This window comes from Gymnodraco acuticeps, unplaced genomic scaffold, assembly GCF_902827175.1.
Source record: "Gymnodraco acuticeps unplaced genomic scaffold, fGymAcu1.1, whole genome shotgun sequence".
NCBI lineage: Eukaryota > Metazoa > Chordata > Actinopteri > Perciformes > Bathydraconidae > Gymnodraco > Gymnodraco acuticeps.
This window is the reverse complement of record NW_022991154.1, coordinates 3,080,190-3,100,379: the sequence shown is the minus strand read 5'-3', so window position 1 is coordinate 3,100,379 and position 20,190 is coordinate 3,080,190.

Genomic DNA, 20,190 nt, shown 5'->3' with positions numbered 1-20,190 from the left:
ATAACATTATTTCAACACTACATGCACCAACAATCCACAACGGACACATGCCGTTTCAAGGTAGGGGTTTTGAAATAATAAACACAAAGTCACCATGAAATACTGAATTTAAAGATACGAAACGTACAAGAAGCACTGCAAATGACTGGTATTGTCTGAAACTCTAAAGTAAAACAATTGCTCTTCTTAAAAAACACATGAACATGACAGCTAATATGTGATTAATATTTAAGTTGTAGGTGAGGCTGTCAACTTTATACACCAGGGAGCCCCTGGGCCCCATTTTGTAAATCGTTCAACATTTGTATCTATTCTTTTATTTACCCAAGAATAAGGAATGAGATAATGTTGTACTATTTTCTGTTGCAAGTTTAGGAAATGAAAGCAGCAGGGACAGATTTGATGGCAATATTTGTGACATAGTATCGAGAGACCCAGCAATTGGGCTTATAATGTGTTTCGCAAAAACAGGAAATTACACCAAATAAACACATCAATAAAAGTCTAGTTATTCTATTATGTCCTTAAAACATAGTACCATATGTTGACTGAAGGGAGCACTTGTGTATGCATGTATGGTGCAATCAAGTACATTTTTTGTCAGTGTGGGGAGATGTTGGAGTAGACTTCACAAGTTATTGTATTTGTAGGATGTGGATACAGTTCCCGGCTGGGTCTTCTGGATAATGTCACCGCCCAGCTGTATCGGGAGTTTCAGTCTTCGCACTTTCGTTCTCTCTCCCACCAAAGGAAACAGCCTCCTGACCCCATCTTTGATAAAGTAGCTGTGTAAACCAGGGGTGGGGAACCTCCGGCCTCCGGGCCGTATACGGCCCGCGAGACAATTTGGTACGGCCCTCGAGGTAATTTATAAACACACGCAAAAATGAAAAAAATGTAAGAAATCTAGACCGCAAAAAAAAAATTAAACAAGCGAGTGCCTGTTTTTCCTGGCCAAGTTCACGGTCCTTGAACACAACACGAGTCTAACGTGTCATCACGTGGTATATGTCTCGTCTGACAGGGGTGCAGTTCTGACGGAGAGCACCAGAACGCCGCTCCAGCACTTCAGAAATTGCAGTACCCATAAGGAGCCGTACACATGCTGCAGTTCTCATTCATAACACTCCGTTCGATGTCTCACTATGGGATGCGCCTCATCGCGGAGCAAACAGAAGCATCAATCTCATTACGCCAATCCTGATTGGCTGGAGATCTTGACGTCAGCGTCAGGGAAATCACCCCCTAGTAGCATGCGCCACAACGCATGCGCCATTCAAACACCTCTTCTCGCTTCAGAGCACATCTCTATGGTAGCCGGACAAGCTTCACGGTCCACAGACTGAACCCAAATATCCATTTCGGTCGACGGGCGCTTGCCAGCTACTCCTTCTGCTTCGCAGGAAGACGGTAATTACTAACGCTAGTTATTGTTGAAATCGACCTCGCCGCTCTCTTTCCCCGGAAAGTAAGCAAGGTCTGACTTTTTTCAAGCTAGCGTTAGCTTGCTCCCTCACTACCGACACCACGGTAGCGAGGAAGTCTTTTCTTTTCTCTTCCCCACGGAGGAGGAAAGGATTAAAAGGAGCATACTGCCACACCAGTCAGTATTCTCCGGGAATAAAAGACCCACACCGTCCTTTTCTCCGGATTAAGGACAGGGTGGTTACCTCTTTTCCTCCCAACCTACCTGTTAAGAGCGGGTCCTCTCCACGCCACGAGGCGAACAAGATGGACGCCCCTCTCCCTCACACCAGAGGAGTCAGGGACTCGGTGGCTCGACTCTGCGGCTGCGGGTTGAGGATCTCGGGCACAGACACACACCAGGTCTGCTCGTCCTGCCTCGGGCTGGAACACGCCCGAGGCGCTATCGACAACCCCGGCTCGTGCGGACATTGTGTCCGCTTCACCGTAAAGAGCCTCCGCCGACGGCTAGCACGCCAAGCTAGCCTGTCGGAGCAGGAACCCCCCATGTCCTCTGACCTGCCGGCCGGCAGTCAAGACGCGGGGACATCTGCCACAGAGAGTGAACCCCTCTCCATGTCGGTCTGGGGCTCAGTATCTGAGATGGCCGCAGAACCGGATTCCCGCGCCCTGGCAGGCCGGGACCCGGTGGCGGCAAGACACGCGGGAACGGGACCCCACGCTTTACCGAGCTGGTGCTCCCGGTTAGACCTCACCATGGTCTCACCCGCGGAGGATGTCCTCGAGCTTCACTACGACGAGGACGAAGAGGACGCCTCGGTGTTCCTCCTGTCCGAGTCGGATGAACATGAAGAGGACATCTTCATGTCATCGGCTCAGGCTGCAAAGCCTGGAGCGAGGGCTGCTCTCCCAGACGATAGCACACCAGCTTCGCCCTGTCTGAGTATGGACCTGCAGGCCGTGTGCAAACGCGCTGCGGCCAGACTCGACATCCTGTGGCCTGAAATGGCCAAGGAGACCTCCAGGTCCCGCTATGAAGGGAAACATTTTCCCCAAGCAGCGCGGACAAAGAGGCAACTCCTTCCGGTCTTCCCGGAGATGTTGGATGAGGTGTCGGTCTCGTGGAGAGACCGGCCCTTCAGCAACAAGGTCCCAATCCAGGGTGCCTCCTCCCTAGACTGTGACGGAATGGAGAAGCTCGGCCTGCTCCGCATACCGCCCATGGAACCGCTGGTAGCAGCCCACCTCCTACCGAGGATGGGCCCGTCACCAAGCAGGAACCCCACGCTGCCGGCAAAGTCGGACCGATTTCAGTCGACAATGACTGAACGGTCCTACAAAGCCGCAGCGTTGCCAGGGTCCTGAATGTGGCCTCGCTGCTAACCGCTTACCAAGCGGAGCTCTGCGAGGACCTGTCGGGTAACCCGGGGGCAGCCACTCTGGACGAGATGGCAGCGGTCACAGACATCTGTCTCCGTGTCCAACGCTGCGCCGTCCAGGCCACAGGTAAGGCAATGGGGATCATGGTGGTGCAGGAAAGAGCGAGATGGCTCAACCTCACCAACCTCCCAGACCGGGAAAAGGAGGATGTGCTGGATATGCCCATCGTTCTCGAGGGAATTTTTGGCTCCGCTCTTGCTTCCATGCAAAAGAGGTGTGAGTCGAAAAAGAGGGAGGACGAGGCACTCCACCTCTGCCTCCCTCGAAGGGTCCAGCCGCTGCCTTCGCAGCTGCAGTCCTTCGCCCAAGCTGCCTTGAACCCTGCTCGGTTTAAAACACCGAGAACGCAGAGGTCGCAGCCCGCCCCGAGTCCCCAGCCCAGGCTGGAGACGAGGGCGAGCTGGCCCAGAAAATCTCCGGTTCCGGCTGCAGCTCAGGCGCAGCCAACCCAGAATTTCGGCCAGCAGGCGAGGAAGAAGAAGCGAGCGGCGTGACAGCCCCTCCTTCTCCCCTCCGTGACAGAGCTGGAAGTCCACGGTTCCCCAGCTCTAAATGTGTTCCCGCCGCTTCGAGAGATGCCTCAACACCATCCTCAAGTCCGCAAAAACACATGTCACAAATCTGTTTGTTCCTCTGTCATTAAACATTTGCCGCTGACGCATCCAGGCTTCAGGCCGAGGGCGCAGCTCAAAAAAATGATAAGAAAAACAATAAAACCAATAAACAGCCTGTCAACTGTTCCCCTTCTGAGAGCAGCTACGGCATCTCTCAAAAGGCGGATTACAGGCGGGTCTGTGAAGGCACCACCGTCACGCGCATGCGCAGTGCCGGCTGGGGTTTTAAAAGCACCACCGCCACGCGCATGCGCAGTGCCGGCTGGGGTTGTGAAGGCACCACCGTCATGCGCATGCGCAGTGTCGGTGGGGATTGTCGAAAGGGGGCACCACTGTGTTCAGACACTAGAGGGCCCCATAACACAACAAATAGAGACTCAGAGGGGAAGAGACGTGACATCTCCACTGGCTCTAAGGAGCATGCAGTGGAAGATGCTCACATCATCTGCTTGGGTTTTCAAGACAGTAACACGGGGCTACAGACTCCAATTCGCTGTCACCCCCCCCTCGCTTCTCGGGCATTCTGCATTCGCAGGCCCGAGGAGAGTCAGCCCATATTCTGGAGAAAGAGATTCTCTCTCTCCTAGAAAAGAGGGCTATATCTATTGTACCCGCCGAGCAGAGTCAGGGCGGCTTCTATTCCAAGTACTTCCTCGTTCCCAACAGGGAGGGAACGGAATTCGGCCAATACTTGATTTGAGGGCTCTGAACAAATATCTAAAAAGATATAAGTTCAGAATGCTCACTCACACATCTCTGCTGCGGCTCGTGCGACAAGACGACTGGTTCACATCAGTCGACCTGAAAGATGCGTATTTTCACATCCCAGTATATTACCCACACAGGAAATATCTGAGATTCGCATTTCAGGGGATCTGTTATGAATACAGAGTACTCCCCTTCGGTCTGTCTCTCAGTCCAAGGGTGTTTGTACGATGTACGGAAGCCGCGATAGCCCCGTTAAGACAACAGGGTATTCGCCTGGCGACCTACCTGGACGACTGGCTGCTTCTCGCACAGTCGGAGCAGGAGGCTGTTACGCAGACAAATGTCCTCGTAAAGCACCTGCTCAACCTGGGTTTCATAATAAACACAGAGAAGAGCATGTTGTGCCCCGCGCAGACTATACTCTTCCTGGGTTTACACCTGAACTCGGTGCCCTTTTCAGCTCGCTTGTCAGCGGATAGAGTGAAAGCTTTCAGAGCTTGTCTCGCTCTTTTCCGGCTGCGCAAACATGTTCTCTTCAGATCATGCCTGCGATTGCTGGGGCAATTTACAAATTACATTTCACAGTAACCATCACTGGTTACTGTGAAATGCGTAATGGCACTGCGCCACTGGCTGCACCCGACTTTTCTAGTACGAGGTGTGCCTATGGGTGCTGTCCTTTCACGGAAAGTGGTCACCACGGACGCATGTCTGACAGGTTGGGGAGGTATTTATGAAGGTCGCCCGGTGAGGGGTCTCTGGAGCAGAGACCTCCAGCGGGCGCACATAAATTACCTGGAGCTTTTAGCGGTGTTTCTCACCCTAAAACGCTTTCTGCCTTTCCTCAGGGGACATCACGTCCTCGGGAGGACAGACAATACGACCACAATATCGTACATTAACCGCCAAGGGGGTTTGCGTTCTCTCCAGTTACACACACTGGCGCGCAAACTTATCCTATGGAGCGGTAGGCGTCTCCTCTCTCTGAGAGCGATGCACGTACCGGGAGTGAGGAACCTCGGGGCAGATCTACTGTCCAGAGGTATACCACTTTATGCAGACTGGACTCTACATCCAAGGATTGTGAGCCAGCTGTGGGTGCATTACGGCAGAGCCGCGGTGGATCTGTTCGCATCGAAAGACAACGCTCAGTGTCAGCTGTTCTTTTCGATGCGCGATCTAAATGCACCGTTAGGCGTGGAAGCACTTGCGCACAATTGGCCCCCGGGCCTTCTGTACGCGTTCCCACCCCTGGCTCTGATACCCCCAACTCTGGCCAGAGTGAGAGAGCAACGCCACACACTTATCCTGATAGCTCCGCACTGGCCAGCTATGTACTGGCTAGCGGAGATATATCAGCTGCTGTGCGGGCAGCCATGGCAGCTCCCACTATGCAGGGACATACTGTCCCAAGCGGGGGGGGGGCGATCTTTCACCCACACCCAGAGCGCTTGGCTCTATGGGCCTGGCCCATGAGTGGTACAAATACAGTGTGACATGACGCTGACCCTGGCAGCTGCCAAGCGAGCCAGCGGCACTCATGCACTATCTGTACAGTTTTCATGCACTCAGTTTGCCCCAGGGCAAACAGAGTGTGGTTGAAGCCTGACCCTGCCTTTATCTTAAGGCGGTCGGTTCGGGTACCACATTTGACATTAAGGCATCCTCCCCGCCACTGTATTCCTCCGGGGAACAGCGGCCGGATTTGCCGTGTCCAGCCCGTGCTTCACGCACGTACAGGGACAGATCAAGGGTGCTTTGTCATAATGACCAACCCCTTGTGTCCTGGGCTAACCCTTATAAGAGCAAGCCTGTTACTAAGCAACGGTTCTCCCACTGGTCTGTGGAAGCAATTGCTTTGGGGCTCATACGAGTCAGAGTTCGCAGGCACCCTCGGGTCCGCGAGCTCTTTCGACTCAGAGTCTGGCTGCATTCTGGACTCTGTCCAGGATGTCTCCCATCAAAGACATTGGTGCAGCGGCGAGCTGGTCCTCGCCACTCACTTTTGTCTGCCTCCTAACAGGCTGGACGTTCTGCTCCCAGTGTGACTCAAGCAGTACTGGGCACCTGGTTGAGTCAGAGCTCTACCTGTTAAGTTCTGGTTGGTTTGGTGATTTTCGAGATAAGCTCGTCTGGCAATACGGGAGCTACAATTTCCCATAGTGAGACATCGAACGGAGTGTTATGAATGAGAACTATAGGTTACTTACGTAACCCCAGTTCTCAGAGTAACATGAAGTGAGATGTCTCACCAGACGGCCCTCCTTGCTATGGTGAAGCGAGAAGAGGTGCTTATTTTGAATGGCGCATGCGTTGTGGCGCAAGCTACTTATAGGGGGTGATTTCCCTGACGCTGACGTCAAGATCTCCAGCCAATCAGGATTGGCGTAATGAGATTGATGCTTCTGTTTGCTCCGCGATGAGGCGCATCCCATAGTGAGACATCTCACTTCATGTTACTCTGAGAACTGGGGTTACGTAAGTAACCTATAGTTTCTGCGTGGCTGTGTCTTTAGCTGAAAGCCCAGTGGCGATCTGTTCATCTGTCACACAGTCAATAACTTTGTTGTTATTAGCATCTGGTTAGCTAGCTATGCTCACGAATATAAGACGCTTTTTCTCCAACCAGTGAGGCAAAGCCACGTCTTTATGATCGTTATAGTTATAAAAAAACAAGAGAATAAAGTAAACAGGTATAAAATACTATATGACAGTAAAAAAAAGTATTTATTAATAAAGAAGAATACAGTTTGAAAGGAGAGTGATTTGTCATATTCATAAAGAAAAATAAATCTGCTTCCAGTTCTGTTTCATATGGATGTTGAGAGATGTATCCATAGATCTCCTAATGTTGCTCTCAAAGTGCACCAGATTGAAGCTTTCAACTTCAACATTTAAAAACAAATCTTCCCGGGGGAGCATTCCCCCCCGGACCCCCCTAGAGGAGGTTAGCTCCCCCCCCGACTTAAATCATGTTCACATGGATAGGAAACTAAATACATTTGCACACATCTTGTGTCCATATCTTTCTGTTTTGGTGGTCACGCCACACCGTGCACGTGCATGCATGCGCGAGGCATGGTGAGATATCTGGATTAAGAGGTTGCTTATTCTTTGCACAGAATGAAATGAATGGGCTGTGATTTTAGTTTTTTTAAGCAGAGGTCTATCATTTGTACGGCCCTCTGAGGATATTGTAAAAATTGAAATGGCCCTTGAGAGGAAAAAGGTTCCCCACCCCTGGTGTAAACAGTTGTCTGCTCTCAATATGTAAGTCACAGCTGCATGTTCTTTTAATTTATGTTGTATGTATCAATCTTCACTGACTGATAACATTTTAATTAAGTTGGCCTCTGTTTATTTAGGATATGGATTTAAAATAAATCGTATTCATTACACTGTCAAGGTTTTTTATTCTAGATACCACAACATCGATACACACAGGGTTGAGTTATCTAATAACCTGAGCTTTGAGAGCGTTGTTGGCACCGTAATATTAATCATGAATTGAGAAGACTCTCCACTATATACTTGTTGGTTGGACAGAAAGTCAATTTTTGTTTGCTATTACTTTGAAACATGGCTCTCACCACTTGGATGCCAATCACAACATGAAGTCAGAAAAACAACATCACTTGATGCCAGCATGATTATGATGTGGAAATAATTGGCATCTTGTAAATCAGGGATGTTACCTTCAGTCTTAAGCAAACAATTCATGCCGTCAGTTCTGTTGACAGCCCGACCGACTCAGCGGACTGTAGACTGGTTGAAACCCTGTGGGTGTAGCAGTGCCAGCCACAGATATCACCAGGGAAATGATAGAATGTTCTTTAATTTACTGAAGCATGAAAATAATGCGTTCTTCTTTAATACGTTGACAGCGTATTAAATGCCCCGAAGGCATGAGAACCTTCAATGTTGATATCTTCCATGAGGAACTAAGCGAGCTTGCCGTGTGCTTACCAATTTGGCCGTGCCCACGCAACTGCCTGATAATGAAGCTTAAGTAAACATAAAAAAGGCATTGAATGGTTTTACGGTCCTACAGACTATTCTAAGCTCTGGGGACTATAAATCCTTTTTTCTCAAGAGAACTGTAAGCTTCATCTAACTTTCTACGTATGTCTCTACCATAGGTTGAAACTGAATCTCACAAACAAATGAGCACATTAAACTTGCATTCAGATATAGTAATATATTGGTAGGTATAGTAATATGTGGTTTCCTGTCTGAAGTCTGATCGTTGTTTTGGCAGCAGATGTGAAAATGTCTGTGGCTCTGGTTGTCCTTAGAGGGCTAATCATTACTCCTGGCAAAGCAGAATGAATCATTCCACAGAAACTTTTTAAGGAATATTTAATCAGGCAATCATGTCAAAGTGAACTTCTTCTTCTAATACTGCACATTTGGAGGGAAATCAAGTCACGAATCAGGCGAAATGCCCAAAGCAGGCTCTTAGGCTGTACGATTTATAAAGCAGACTTCTAAAGCATAAGCAGTGGTATTTATTGGTGATTATTTAATTGGATTTATAAACGCTTTCAATTTATCATATGGTTTTAAGAACAGCAAGTTACTAATTTGCATAAAAACATAAAGCATGTTTAAAGAAATATTGACAGCTTTTGCCATTATGTATTTTCCGCTCTCGCTTGTTATGTCCAAGTGTACCAAACAAAGTGTGTTCACAAAAACAAAAATGTTTGTTAGAAATGTCACTAACCTCCTTTTGGGACCCTAGGAATTTGACCTTTTCCATCTACTTCTAGGAACTGCAGTATGATGGATGTCTGAGATGTTGACGTTCTTTAGACGCATCTGTCACTGGTGTCTGTTTCCTTCATCTCTGATGTTTTTTTAATTGGTTTACTCTGTTTTCTTAAAACAGTTTTTTGCTGTCCAACTCCTTTTGCTTGATTCTGTAGTTACAAAGCAACATTTAAATGTTTTGTAATGTAAAACGCTGGCCTATTAAACATTATAAATAACACATTTCTCCTACTTCCTCTACTAAAGTCCTTCAATTTTCCCAAGACTTGACATACATTATGTGAATGTGTCAAAATTGGTGTGAGCCAATGAGGAATCTGTCCATGCCACTCTAATAGCAACTGTAGCAGCATCTCACGCTAGCGTCTTAGCATGCTAACACTCACACTTTCTTTTGAATGTTTTTACAATTCAACCTGATCTCACCCGAATGCGTGACTCCACCACGACTCCTTAACACCGCATTGCGTGGTGGAGTCACGAACTTTGCTACATTTACGTGTTTGCACCACGCACACAACCCCAATGTAAAGTGAATGAGGCTCCTTTGTCGTGGTGCACACACGCATTTCTACAACGTCCAGCAGTGAGCTTTTATTCTATAAAACGTTTTTAAAATCTACTGTATAGCTTGTAGTAACTCACGGGAGTCTTCTTTTATTTTATTTGTATTCATAATAATTTGTATTTTTCGTCAGAATGTATTATGGCAACCCTGTCTCCTAAAAATGACGTTCCCACAGAACTAAACTGCATTCTCAATTACGTTTAGCTAGAAACGTATTTTCTCCCACGTTACGTTCGTTGTGAATGTATCTCAAATACGTTTATTTTCTAAATATCTTCTAGAAACATATTTTCTCCCACGTTACGTTTCTTATGAACGTATCTTAAATACATTTATTTTCTACATATCTTTGCCATTTATTGTCTTGATTATAATAATGATAATAGTCATTTATAAATATCATTTTACACACATTTGAAATCAGAAGGCGAGGCTGTAATTTCGCCAGCTGTTACTTACATGAGCGAGGCAGAAAATAATAGTTTTATCATGCCAAAAAGCTGCTGTGTCGTTTATTGCATCTCAAACATTACATTACATTACATTACATTACATTGCATTTAGCTGACGCTTTTATCCAAAGCGACTTACAATAAGTACATTCGACCAGGAAGACACAACCTTGAAGAAAACAGAATCATATAAGTATATCAGGTTTCATAGAGCCAAACATTTCAAGTGCTACTCAACTGGCTTTAGGTAATCCAGTCCTTTATTAGTATAAAAGTGCTTCGTTAATCGTTCTAGCGCTCGAAGTGGAGTCGAAAGAGATGAGTTTTCAGTTTGCGCCGGAAGATGTGCAAGCTATCTGCCGTCCTGATGTCAATGGGGAGCTCATTCCACCATCTTGGAGCCAGGATAGCAAACCCACGTGTTTTCGCCGATGGGAACTTGGGTCCCCCTCGCAGCGAGGGCGCAACGAGTCGTTTGGCTGATGCAGAGCGTAGTGCACGCGCTGGGGTGTACGGTTTAACCATGTCCTGGATGTAGGAAGGGCCAGATCCATTCGCAGCACGGTAAGCAAGTACCAGTGTCTTGAAGTGGATTCTAGCAGTTACCGGAAGCCAGTGAAGGGAGCGGAGGAGCGGAGTGGTGTGGGAGAATTTAGGAAGGTTGAAAACCAGACGAGCCGCTGCATTCTGGATGAGCTGCAGAGGTCGGATGGCACATGCAGGTAGACCAGCCAGGAGGGAGTTGCAGTAGTCTAGGCGTGAGATGACGAGAGCCTGGACCAGAACCTGAGTCGCTTTTTGAGTCAGCTGGGGACGTATCTTCCTGATGTTGTAAAGCGTGTATCTGCAGCAGCGGGTTGTAGCAGCGATGTTTGCAGTGAAGGACAGGTTGTTATCTAGGGTCACACCCAGATTCCTTGCAGTCTGAGTCGGGGAAACAACTGAGGTGCCGATGTTGATTGTCAGGTCAAGAGTTGGACAATCTTTTCCCGGGAGGAAGAGCAGCTCAGTCTTGTCAAGGTTGAGCTCGAGGTGGTGAGCAGACATCCACTGAGAGATGTCAGCTAGACAAGCAGAGATGCGTGCGACGACCTGGGTCTCTGAGCGGGGAAAGGACAGAATTAATTGGGTGGCGTCAGCGTAGCAGTGGTAAGAAAAACCATGCGGGCTAATGACTGATCCGAGCGAGTTTGTGTACAAGGAGAAGAGGAGGGGACCAAGAACAGAGCCCTGAGGGACCCCCGTAGTTAATTGACAAGGGTCGGACTCAGACCCTCTCCAAGTCACCCTGTAGGTACGGTCTTTCAGGTATGAGGTGAGGAGGGAAAGTGCAGAGCCTGAAACTCCAAGTTTTTGGAGAGTGCGAAGGAGGATCTGATGATTCACCGTGTCGAATGCAGCAGACAGGTCCAACAGGATGATGACAGAGGAGAGGGATGCAGTTTTGGCAGTGTGCAGTTCCTCCGTGACAGCAATGAGAGCAGTTTCTGTGGAGTGACCTGCCTTGAAACCAGACTGGTGCGGATCCAGAAGGTTGTTCTGATTGAGATAACAGGAGAGTTGTTTAAAGACAGCGCGTTCAAGTGATTTAGACAGGAACGGGAGGAGAGAGACAGGCCTGTAGTTTATAACATCAGATGGGTTGAGAGTGGGTTTCTTTAGGAGAGGGTTTACTCTTGCCTCCTTGAGACTGTTTGGAAAGTGACCAGAAGTTAGAGAAGTGTTGATGAAACAACATTTAATGTGACATTAAAACAAATCCAGAGTTACGTGTTTCTGTACTTCCTCTAAGAAGAAAGGACAGTAACAGAATATCTCTGTGACGCCAGATGTGGTGTTTTTGATGCGATATGATATCCAGAAAATTCGGAACATTTTGTTTAGGATGGCCGAAGACTACACTACCCATAATCCCCAGCTATCGTTTGGGACTACAGTCCCGTTGACAAACCCCGTGATTAATCTTCAAGCTCTGGGATTGGATGTTGGAGTGGCAGTGCGCCAAGGTTACGCCGAGCGTCAAGCTCTTTGAAATGGAACGAAACCACAGCAGACTATTTAAAACTGGACTCGAATGCCCACCCAGAACTACACATGCTGGCTATTGTGTTTGCAACATGTTCTCTATGGCACGTCTCTACTGGGAATTGTAGTTTTAAAAGACGTTTTCGTTTTTCCCAAAATTAGAAGTTGACAGTGTGGTGACCACCTATTAATACACTGGGACATAATTCATACATGGAACTACAGTTGGGGCTATTGTTTCCACACGGACATATATGTGTTGTTATCTATATATGTTGTGTGCCCTCCTGGCTCTCTCTCTTGTCGTCCCGGGCTGCGACCCAACAACATCTACATTTCTGCTGCTCATTAAAGCAAGCTTTGTACCTCCATTGCACCGCCTGCGACTCCCTATCTCTCGGCACTACATTGGTGACCCTGACGACGTCTCGTGAAGTTTCCGAGACGGACCCGAACACGGCAAAGGAAACTCAGGTTTCTTTCTCGAAATGCCGGGGATTTTTTGGAGTCGACCGTGGCTGCTACAGGCACGCGGACTGAGGCTCGGTGCGCGCCTCGCCGAATGGCTGGGATGTTGCTCGTCATTCCCGCATCTGCCTTCCGACTACAGAGGGGACGATGCACGACCTGCTGGGTAGGGATGAACCCGATTGCTGCCTCGTGGGGTTTCTTCGGGGCGTGCGGCTGCACGTCCCAGCTGCGCTAGCTAACGACAACTAGCAGCTAACCACGTTGGCTAACTACGGCTAGCAGCTACCGATGGCTGCCAGCTAATGGCAACAGCTAACGGCTATCTACCCTTTTGAGTTTTTTTTTCTTTTTCTGGTGCCGGAGAGGAGGTTCGACCAGCCGGTTGACCTCATGTGGACACTCTCACATTTTTCACCACCTCCACGGCGGTTCCAGGCGCCACTCACGTTTTCATCGACGCCTGGGTGGTGCACTCCTGGACCCCGTCTCGCCTCGACGGTTTTGGACGTCGCCCATGCTGCCATCGGCCCGTGGGTGGCGCGCTCCGGAGCCTGTCTGGCCTCTCCTGCCTTCCGGGGATATCCAGACGCCACTCACGTTCATCGGCGCCTGGGTGGCGCACTCCTGGACCCCCTCTCGCCTCGACAGTTCCGGACGTCGCCCATGCTCCATCGGCCCATGGGTGGCACGCTCCGGGACCCTGTCTGGCCTCTCCTGCTTCCCGGGGATGCCTCAGCGCCTGCTGAGGACTTCGTGCCCGCCGCCGTTGCACGTCTGCCTGCGGCCGGGTTGCGCTCCTTCCTCCCGGGGGGACTGCTCCTCTCTTCCGGGGATACCTCGACGCCAGTGACGTGCGGTGAGGTTCATGGCTGGTGAGGCACTGACTCTTTCAGAGTCAGATTTACAAATATTATATTCTGACCTTAATCGAAATATTCTGTTATTTTCAAAAGCTTTTTTGGTCTGATGTTTCGATTCATTTTTAAACAGACCGTTCAACAAAAGGATACCCACAATCTAAATATTGGATTGTTCTTTCTTAGTAAGAACCAATTGTCATTACCAATGTGGTCTTACCTTGACTTGAAGATGAAGTCCATGCTATCCTTCTGGACAACAATCTCTATTACTTTTTTGTAAAAGTCCTCCGTATCTTCCTCTAGTTTCAAAAGTCTAGTTTGTTGTTCGCGTCTATACCGTCTCTGCGTAGAATAACAGTAGCAACAAGGACCTGTGGGCTCATGTGCGCCCCCTTCAGTGCGGCAGAGGTTATGGCTGCCTCCACTGGTGCTTTTTTCATTGCCGTTGTACGGCGAGCCTAAATATCATATATACGTGAAATAAGTTATTTAGAGACTATGGATGGCGAGGATACATGTAATAAAGGGATCTACAAACATTACATTGGTGACCTACAGTGAGATGGTGCAGGCATACGCTTAGGGTCCGCTTTCCAGCCAGTTTCTGTGAGGTGACGCATTTTGAGGTGAGGCAGAGCTCATCTGTGCCTCACCTTACCCCACAGTAACTGGCTTGAGCGCGCTCACAAAATAAGTGCCCGCGCTAAATTAGTGCCCGCGCTCCAGCAAGTTACTGTGGGCTTACGTGAGGCAGAGCTCGTCCCTGCCTCACTCCTCATCGCTCCCATGTAGTTGTAGCGGAGCTCGGCAAATTTGCTGATTTTGACTATAAAAAGCGATTGGAATCATACAGAAATCACATTTACAACACAGATCAGTGGAGACATGTTATTATTATTACTATTTAGTTTTTCTTTAGTTGTTTTTCCGTTACATTGGAGTATGGCCAGTCTATGAGTATGACAGGTGAGGCTCTGCCTCCCCTGCCTCCCCTGACTGCACGTCGCTGCTCAACGCCTGCCGAGGACTTCGTGCCCGCCGCCGTTGTGCGTCTGCCTGTTGCCGGGTTGCGCTCTTTCCTGCTGGGTTCTCCGTGACACCTACTGCGGCCCCCTTACGATGGCCCGCCCCCGGTGTGGGTGCCCTCGCCCTCGTTAGGGCCCCTGCCCTCTCCTGCGGCCCCCTTTCGTGGCCCGTTCCATGGCCCAGTCCTCACCTGCGCCCCCACCCTCCTCGGCCCCTGTGGTGCTTCCTCCACGGACGCGAGGATTTTTTTTGCCATGTTTGAATTCTGGGGGGGCTTGTGTGGTGACCACCTATTAATACACTGGGACATAATTCATACATGGAACTACAGTTGAGGCTATTGTTTCCACACGGACATATATGTGTTGTTATCTATATATGTTGTGTGCCCTCCTGGCTCTCTCTCTTGTCATCCCGGGCTGCGACCCAACAACATCTACATTTCTGCTGCTCATTAAAGCAAGCTTTGTACCTCCATTGCACCGCCTCCGACTCCCTATCTCTCGGCACTACAACAGTATTAAACTGTGTACAGCCCTGGAGGTTTAGGCGATAGGAAACACATTGGTGTGTACACATTTAAAACATGTAATTAATAAATGGGTGAAAATCGCTTGTATCCATAATGCGCAGCATTAATACCCACATGACAGCTCATTGTTACTTTGTAATTCTACTCCACTACAATTCAGAGGTTAACCTGGTATTTTTACTCCACTACATTTATTTTAGTTACTTTGCAGATTCTGATTAATGATGTGAAATATAAACAACCCTTAAAGCAGACTTTAGTTACACCTGAGTAAAATTCAGGGGAAGGTGATTGTCAAGTGCCAACAATCAGGAGAGATATTTGATGGTGCTTGAGAAGACTAAACATTTATCTGCAGATCTCTATAAAGTATATTCATTCATCGTTATTCTCTACTAATAGTTAATTAAAGACTGTATATAATGGCTATTTTGCACAAGATTTCAAGATTTTCTAAGGGTTATTGACATATCATATACACAACTACGGTGTAGTTATGCAATGAATGAAAAACTTGTGTCACAGGTTCCTCAACAGTGCATTACAAGACATCCATCAATATGTGTGTACCTCCACCATTAAACTGTCAAATTATGCACATTTCTTATACTATCTACATAAGAGTATAATTAATGTGTATAATATTAGTTGAAATAAGTGCTTCAACATAAAGGCATATCCGTCATTTAATGGTAAGCTATTGAAATTGTGATTCCCTAGATGTGTCTCCCATCACCCAAATCCCCTGACTATTCTCTCAACTCAGTATTTACATTATTATATTCAAAGAAAATCAGTAATATCTTTAAAAACTACAAGTCCTTTTCTATCAGCTGTGCACCGTTATGGTGTAAATATAACCTATCTACCAATTGGATCAAATATAAAAGTCAGCCAAATTACTATTGATACTGCAAGGAGACTACGGCAGATGTGTTGTTTAATTGTTGATATATTTATGATCCTCGTCACATATTCAGTTTTGGCGGCAGTTTGTCAAGTTTGTCCAGAAGTCTTCACATCAGGGCTCTATAAATAAAGAACTACGGCAGATGTGTAATATTTAATGCAGCCGAACCGTGTATTACAATGCCGTTATGTGATGATTTCCAAAGAGAAAAGCAAGAACACTCGGAATAAAGTATTATTTAAAAAAAGAAAAAGGTTTCGGATATCATATCGCATTAACATCATATCTCAACATGCATTGCGGCTAAAACATCCAATCAACGAGCTTCAAGCTGAGGATCTTGGGTAATCTGTTCAGTGGGTTTGTGGTGTGTATCGCTCGAAATGTCCCTTATAGGCCTACATCTGTTTCCGGTGACTTTATTTAGTCATCATGCTAAAAAGCCCAAGATTATAGAATTAAACGAATAAATAAAAACAAGGATAATTTTGTGTTATTGTTGAGTAAATAACAGTGTGTTATTTAGAAAAGAATAACAAATTAGAAGGAAAAAAAGATCTTCAAAAATACAGATTTCAGTTTTTTGAGGCACTAAGCCCCATTTATTTTCCTCACAGACGGGAAAAAAAGTCCGACATTATACGATTTAAAATAAAAACAAATAAATGAAAAGTAGGGCCGGGACTTTAACGCGTTAATTAAGATTAATTAATTACACAAAAATTAACGCATTTTAATCGCACTTATTTTTTCACCGCGGAACGTTTCTCACTGGATGAGTTTCAGGCGTACCGATTATACTGGAGCACCAACTAACGTTCATGACTTCAGACAACTAGTGATGGGAATTCCGGCTCTTCTTGCTGAGCCGGATCATTTGGCTCGGCTCACCAAGAAGAGCCGGCTCTTTCGGCTCCCAAACGGCTCTTCAGTTTACCACATATTATACCTTTTAATTAAATCAAATGTAGCCCTGTTTTGACTAATTATATGTGTACACATATATCACTTACATTATTCAATACAACCTTTGTACTGAAGTATTCAAAAGTAAAAATTACATGTTTAATATAAATGATTTGCTGTGGCCAATTGTTTTCATTGCATTTACGTGTAACTCTCCGATACCACCCAATGAATGCATTGACTTGCTTGTAGAACCACGCTACACAAAACAGATAGCAACACCTATAAAAACTATTTAAAAAAAGGGGCTACTGTATCGACCTATATAAAAGATCCTGCATTTTAGCCATGCCTCATTTCGCTCTATTTGCTCTTTGCAGGGCTATTTTTGCAGGGGGCTGATTCTGTGAGCTTCAGCTGACCACGCCCGCCTGTAGGAGAGGGGAGCGTGCTTTGAGATCAGCTGCTGGGCTGTCAGAAGAGGGGGAGAAAAAGAGATCTCCGTCCTCCGTGTTTTATTCTTATCGAAGTAAGAAGAGAAGTAATGGGGCAGAAACCCTCCTTTTTACGCAGCGGCCCAAACATAGACATCAAACGGCGACACATATTCAGTTGCCAGTTACTTTGGCATTAGGGCAGGGATATCTAGATACTTTCCAAGGTTTGACATCATGTATTGTGCTACTTTTAAAGCAAGCAACGATGTTTTCAAATCTGTAATCAAAAAGCTCCTCAAAAACACTATCGAAGCAGTTCCTGCCGTTGCTACGTTAGTTCAAACAGTAACAACGGACTACTTTTCTTAGCGGATGCATGTCAATTTAAATCAATACATAAAACTATTTTTTAAATCAATAAAATCATTTTCTAAATCCATAAAAGCATTTAAATTAATATTGGGAGTCATGTCGTTACTTTGTTGAGAATGTGGCCATGTAATAAGCGGGATAATGTGCACAGTGCACATTGCATAATGTGCCTTCAATCCGATCTAGATCCCTCCGCAAAAAAAACCCGGCTCGTTCGCGGGCAAGAGCCGGCTCCCGTCGTTCACTTAAAAGAGCCGGTTCTTTGAGCCGGCTCGTTCGCGACCGACACATCACTACAGACAACAACAAACCACAGTGAACAACAGTGGGAAATGTTGTTTTAAAAAACGGACGGATGGAAGCGTCGATAAGAGCACGGTTGTGTGCAAATTATGCAAAAAGGAATTCGCATATCACCGCAGCACATCAAGCCTCAAGTATCACCTCAATGCAAAACATATAGCAGCTAGCGTGGAAGCTAGCGTGGACGTTAGGCTCTTTTATCGCGTTCACACCAAAAAGAGCCGGTACTAAAATTAGTTCATGAGAACCTTTTTACCCCCACGAAAGTCCCTGCTAGAGAGCAGAGAGCTGCTAGAGAGCAGGGACTTTCGTACGGCTCTCTTGTGAGAAAAGAGCTATATTTCTGATTGGCTGGGCGGATTGCAAACCACGCCCCGTAAAACTCCCAAAAAGTTTTGTGAAGCCGCCATTTTATTATCCTCGCATTAGCATTATTAGCATTAGCCCAGCGCAGAAACGCAGAGAGACTAACTTATGGCAACACAAAATAAAACATGGGAGCGGTGGAGATGAGGAGGTGTCGGCGTTCTGGCGATTTACTCGGAAGGCTGCTGGGACTCCCAGCAGCTTCTACTGAAGCCAGTCCCCAACTCCGGGGACTTCCGGCCGGGGACTTTGGGCGGCAGTATACGCCGTGAAGTGGTTTGCGGCCTGCCAGTAAACCCAAAGCAGAAGAAGAAGAAGTGACGTCAGCGGCTTCCTTTGCCTAATCCACCCCCAGTTTCAAAGAGTTCTCATGAACTAAATTCTCATGAACCTTTGTGGGAAAAGTACTGCAGTGTGAATGCGCCTAATGTATACTAAAATCCATGTGAAAAAAATTGCTTCTCACTGTTCTTAGGTCAAATATGTATATGTGATTAAAAATGCGATTAATTTCGATTAATTAATTACAAAGCCTCTAATTAATTGGTTAATTTTTTTTAATCGAGTCCCGGCCCTAATAAAAAGATACATTTACATTAGAATAAATAGAATGGTTTTGAATAATAGATGAGAGTAAAATCTACGTCACTTTACAGCCCCGCCCACTTTTGGGGAAACCAACGCTGTCATTTGAACGGAGATCAAGCCTGAAGCCACAGAGATCTTCTGTTACTGTCCTTTCTTTTTAGAGGAAGTACAGAAATACGTAACTCTGGATTTGTTTTAATGTTTGAGGTGCAATAAACGACACAGCAGCTTTTTGGCATGTTCAAACTATTATCTTCTGCCTCGCTCATGAGAGTAACAGCTGGCGAAATTACAGCCTCGCCTACTGATTTCAAATGTGTGCTCTAAAATTATATTTATAAATGACTATTATCATTATTATTATGATGATAGGAGGCGGAGTCGCAGTCTTACACGCTTCTCTGCGCTCTCTCCTAGGCAGTCATCCATAGGAATCCCGAACCCAATAAAATACCCAATATTAACGGTGTGTGTGTCTGCCCAAGGACAATTTAAGGTAAAACCTAATAGAGGTGTCATACATAATAACCTAATAAAAGTAAATGTAACAACTACTACAGTGCAACAAAACAGGAAGATTAAATGTGGCCTCTTAAACATAAGATCTCTAGCATCTAAAGCAATATTGGTAAATGATTTAATATCCGATTATAATATTGATATATGCTGTCTCACTGAAACTTGGTTGAGACATGAAGAATATGTCAGCATAAATGAGGCCACTCCACCCAGCCATATCAATACTCATATTGCCCGAGGCACGGGCCGAGGAGGTGGAGTTGCAGCAATCTTTGACTCAAGTTTACTTATCAATACTAAACCAAAATTAAATTATACCTCCTTTGAAAGCCTCGTTTTTAGTCTTACGCATCCGACCTGGAAAACTTTGCAGCCAATCTTATTTGTTACAGTGTACCGTGCACCAGGTCCTTATTCAGAATTCTTATCAGTGTTCTCTGAGTTTGTATCAACTTTGGTACTTAAAACAGATAAAGTAATTATCGTAGGTGACTTTAATATTCATATTGACGATGATAAAAATAGCCTTACTGTTGCATTTAACTCTATATTAGATGCTGTTGGTTTTTGTCAGAGTGTAAATAAACCAACCCACTGCTATAATCACACTCTCGACCTTGTTCTGACTTATGGTATTGAAATTGAGCAACTATTAGTCGAACCGCATAATCCTGCTTTATCCGACCATTTCTTAGTAACTTTTGAAGTACTGTTACTAGACTACAAAGCATTAGTCAAAAGCTCCTGCAGCAGAAACCTATCTGTTAGTGCTATAGCTAAATTTAAGGAAGAGATTCCACCAATACTTAACTTGATAGCATGTCTGCATGTAAGGGAGGAAACTTATACAAAATGTACACCACCCCAAATTGATCATGTTGTTGATAGTGCTACA